Raw genomic sequence first — 5055 nt, 5'->3', positions numbered from 1 at the left:
CGAGACTCATAAGGAAAGATGTCAAATTTGAATGAGATAAGGCTTGTGAGAAAAGCTTCATATAACTCAAGAACCGATTGACCACTGCACTTGTGTTGACATTGCCTAATGGAACAAGAGGATATGCTATCTACAGTGATGCATCCTTTTAGGGGTTGGGTTGCATGTTAATGCAGCATAAGAGTTATAAAATCTAGTACACACGCATATATAAATATTTGTACAAACATGAAGTCATACAGAACACCCCCCCAGTATATACACTTACGTGTAATCTTATATATATAATCATATGTAAGTTTATATATATATAGGGTGCGACACCCTGAGCCTTTTATTTTTGGATATGGTATTTTATTGTGTTTCAATTTTTAATTTTGCATTTAAAATATTTTTAAGAGTGATTAAAATTTTATTTTTGCCAAAAGCATTAGAAAATTTTAAAAGAAACAAAAAAAAAGAGAAGGGACCTGTGGGGGAAAATAACCCGTGGGAAACACCCACGAGCCTACGAGCCCTTATGCTCGCATGTCTGCGCCCCTGCAGTGCACATGTAGTAATAGTGTGCACGTCCCATCGTTGTAACATCATCATGTTGTTTGCCTGCCATACGTCTGTTGTACGCCCGTTGCAGCCTTGCGTCCTATCACGGACGGTCACATTCACTTGCCACGCATGCCACCTCATGGACGGTCTGTCCCATCCGCTGCATGCCCTGCTGCTCGGCTGCCACATGGCTTGTATGCACACCGTGAGGTGATGGCCAGTCAGCCACTTTGCCGATCAGTAGCCAAGAGTCATACATTTGATCTGTTGGATCACATGCACCTTCTTTTGGCTATTTATAGCCAATTCTTCCTCTCTCTCCTCACACGGTAAACTTTTTATCTACTTCTTGAATTCCTTTTTTGACTACAATTTTCAAGAGCTTACACTTAAGCTATTCTTTTCCTTAAATTTTTAGAAAACTTCTAAAGATCCACAGGTTGCCGAATAACCTTCTTTCCTTTTCAAGCCATAAGCAACCTCATTTTTGGAACCTGAAAGCTTGAAAGTTTAGGTAAGGGTTTTTGGTACTTTCTCTTACCCTCCTAAGTGTGATTTCTCGACTTTAAAAATATTTAAAAGGTAATTAAATTTCATAATTGTTTGGTTTATTTTTGTTCATGTGATGAACATTGTTTAATGATCGTATTTTGTCGAGTGTATGATGAAATTTGAGTGTTTTGTCTTTGAATTTTGTGTGTATATGAAAGTGCATGTTTAAGTTGAGTCATGAAAATAAAAATTTATTTTTTGAACGGTACGTTGTGTGTGCGGGTTGGGCCTTCTGCCTTATCTTTGGGGGATGGCCTGGAGGGTTACGCAATTGGGCCTTGGCTCGAGAAGGTAACTCGATGGCCCAATCTGGGTTGATGGTCCCAAATTGGTTAGGTTTAGTTATTAGACCCCCACAGGGTTTGGATTGGGTGTTGGACTTTATCAGGTCAGGTTAGCCAATGGTCCTCAACAGGTTTGGGATGTTTAGTTGACCCAGAGTTGGCATCGGCTCAATGGCAGTATTTTAGTAATTCAGAATGGTGGAGAAACGGGTAGGTATTAAGATTCGAGGATGAGCCTTATGGGTCGAAATGAATGATTTGGATTGTAAATTTGATTGTGATTTTAAACTGGTAAGAAAAGTGGAAAAACTACAATATACTTAACTGTTATCACTAAGAGGCGATCGAATATGACTTTCACCAATTGTTGATGAAATGCTCCTTGTGAATAGTACTGACGTTCCCTATGATGAGAGCGGATTGTGACTGATTGTAGGGGCCACAGTGGTGAAGTACGATCATGATCATAATTTTTAACTGCTTTACGATATATTGAATTGAACTGTTTCCCATTCATAGTAATAGTTATGGATCCCTTCTGCCATCTGCTGATATAATTTAAAATGGATTCATACGAAGATCTATAAAATCCGTAATTGAATCAAAATGTTTAACTGTCTAACTAGGACTGTTGATTGGTTATCCATGCTTAGACTATTTATAAATTTGAGTATGTTTATCACAGTTCCATTATGTCAAACCATGCTATTGTTTGTTCTATTGGTTTCTGCTATGTTTCTCACTGTTTTGTTTTATTATTTTGTTATAGAACTAGCATTAAAAAATGTATTCTGATTAATTAAAAGTAAACATTTTCAATGGTATTTTAAATGAACCTATTCTGAGATGGTCTCCAATGGTAAGTTCATTGATTGTAAAGGTAACGATGAGTTTTTAAAATAAATAACCTTAGAAACTTTAGTAGCGTAGTTTAAATATTATTTTTCTTATTGAGGTTTATGAAGCTCACCCGAATCCATTACCTTCAAACAATGAGGAAAGTGAAGAATCGCTCCTCCAGCTGCCCTTTGAAGCTTGTTTAGATCCGTTTGCGGATCTGTAGTAGATATTTGAGTACATGTGAATGATTGTACTTTGATGAACAATTATTTTGTAATGAAAGAAGTGGTTAGAACGTTGTATATATTTTGTTAACCAACTTCTTAACCTTAGATGTATTTGAATACCAAATTTTTATAAGGGATGACTTTTCTTCTGCTGTATAATTCTTTTATGCACTCATATATGTTTTTTCTATCGGACACTGTTGGCCCACCAAGAACTAGGATGTCACATATGCGATAGTTTGTTAATTTCATAACTATTTTTTAGTTGTCCTCACAATTTCCCTCTCAGTATTTAGTCTCATAACGCTAAGCTACTGTAATTTACTATATAAAATAAAAATCAAGCATGAAGAGTCACAAAAATGAAATTTAAAGAAAAAGAAATTAAAATCAAGTAATAGGCCTCGTCAGTGAACCTGCATGATATCTTAATTTGAAAACAATGCATAAAGTTAGTTTATTAATCAAGCACTTTGATAAATTTGTTCAAAATAATTAGTACCCTTCGCTTATCTTGAATGGAAAAATGGTCAGGCTTCACGGAGTTTCAAAGGATGTGTCTTTTTTACTCTCGGTTTAACGTCTACAGAGTGAACATTTAGAGATTAAAAATTGAAAAATAGTAGAGGTGACACAAAAAGGATGAAGAAAACAATTACTAGTGTCAGTTTTTCTTTTCCGGTAGTGCGACGCAACCCTATGCAGCCTTCACTATCTTTCTCAATAATTTTTTTTTCTCTCTCTCTGTTTTCTTCTCTATTTAGAAATGGGTTCGATAAAGGAGGAGAAAGTTTTTTATATTCATCCCCCAAAATTTTTTTAAACCATTTGATTAATGCGTGTATGATAGTAAGAGGGTCGTTGGATCAGGATTTATTAATAACAAACTGGGCTTTCCCCTTTGCGTTGAATCTTGACTGCCGGACTGTTTGTAGAAAGTCCTTAGTAATTAAAAACTATACTAAACTCTTGTCTCCCTTTTGTAAGCAAATATGACTTGAGGGAGATCGTCTGTAGAAAGGTCTAATGACTAGAATGCCCCAACCTGGACAAAGTTCATTAAGTTATTTCGAATAATTCAGGGTTTGACCGCTGTTGTGGGCCACAACTTTTCCATAACCCTGGCTTACCTCGTCCTACAAACAACCACCGCCACAATGATCGTGCTATTTCGTACAATATCTTGGAGTTTTAAAAAATGAACCCTCATCACTTTGATGGTGGATTGGATCCCAGGGTCGCAAAAGCATGGCTCATGTGAATAGAGAAGATTTTCTCTGTTCTTGAGCTCATCAAAGAGCAGAAGGTTCCCCTTGCTGCCTACATGTTTACTAAAGAGGGCAAACACTGATGGCATCTTAAGAAGGACACCATGTCTACTCCAACTATTTGAGACCAATTTATTGATGCATTCCTCAAGAGTTTATTTTCAATTTCTGTTCGAGAGAAGAAAGAAGAAAACTTTCAAGACCTACGACTAGGAAGTATGACTATGAGCTAGTTTGCCTCCAAGTTTATTTAATTGTTTAAATTTGCCCCAGAGATCATAGCTATAAAAAATAAGAAAGTCTGAAAGTTTCTTAAGGGACTAAGGGTTGACATTTTCGATTGAGTAGCCATAATGAGGCCAAACACCTATGCTGAAGTCCTCAAACATGTTAGTTGGCTGAGAAAATTACCCGTTACCAGCACATTCGTAATGTCATAGCACAATACCAATAGAAGAGGAAATAGATCGACTAGGGTTGTACTGGTAAGCGACCTAGAACGACTCCTACCATAGGTTCTACCTCACCTCTAACTCCCGATAATCATTCTCAGCCTGTTCAAACATGTCAGCACTATGATCGAAACCATAGTGACCGACCTTTCTATAAGTTGAACAACACCTGCAATAAGTGCAAGAGTACACAACATTTTGTGAACGACTGTCCCCATAAACCTAGGGATACTGTAAGACCCGTTGCTAGAGGAAAGATCTTCCACCTTGATGAACCTGGTGCTGTGGTGATGTCAGGTATCATTCAGGGCACGCTTTCTATTCATAATTCTACTGCTCGTGCTTTGATTGATACTGGTGCCACCCATTCCTTTGTATCTTGTGAATTTGTAAGGAATTTGACAGTTGGGCTTGAACTCTTAGGATAAATCTTGGCTATAGAAACACCGTCTAAGGGACTTCTAGAAGCTTATGTTGTCTGTAGAGCCTATGGGGTGAAGGCCTCAGGTAGAGAATTAACCGTAGACCTTATACTCATAGATTTTTCTAGTTTTAATGTGATTTTAGATATGAAGACTCTACAGGCCTATCGCGCAATTATTGACTGCTATGATAAAACAATAACCCTCCGTCCCCTTAAAAAGAAATAATCTTATAACCAAGACAAACAAATTTTTTTTATATAAATGAATGTTTTATGAATAAAGTCTTGAATGTTTTAAATTTTGAATGCATTTAACATTTTATATGAAATGCATGAGAAAGATCTTTTTAAGTAAATTGCTTGCCTTTACCTAACTCCTATGATGCATCAACAAATGGATTCTGAAAACTCAATAGAGACAAATCCAATCATCTGTGACTTCTCATATGTTTTTTCTAAGGA

General features: G+C 36.7%; 1 long non-coding RNA gene across 1 annotated transcript; it reads left to right on the top strand.

Moving 5' to 3' along the window:
* Nucleotides 1-831: 831 nt before the first annotated feature.
* On the top strand, nucleotides 832-2608 carry LOC148268807 (uncharacterized). Its single transcript, XR_015817033.1, has 2 exons — nucleotides 832-1060; nucleotides 2338-2608. It is a non-coding gene; the product is annotated as an uncharacterized LOC148268807 (long non-coding RNA).
* Nucleotides 2609-5055: the final 2447 nt, after the last annotated feature.

Source organism: Carica papaya, chromosome 2 (genome assembly GCF_054855325.1).
Source record: "Carica papaya isolate Zhongbai chromosome 2, ASM5485532v1, whole genome shotgun sequence".
NCBI lineage: Eukaryota > Viridiplantae > Streptophyta > Magnoliopsida > Brassicales > Caricaceae > Carica > Carica papaya.
This window is presented reverse-complemented; position numbering and strand designations above follow the sequence as displayed.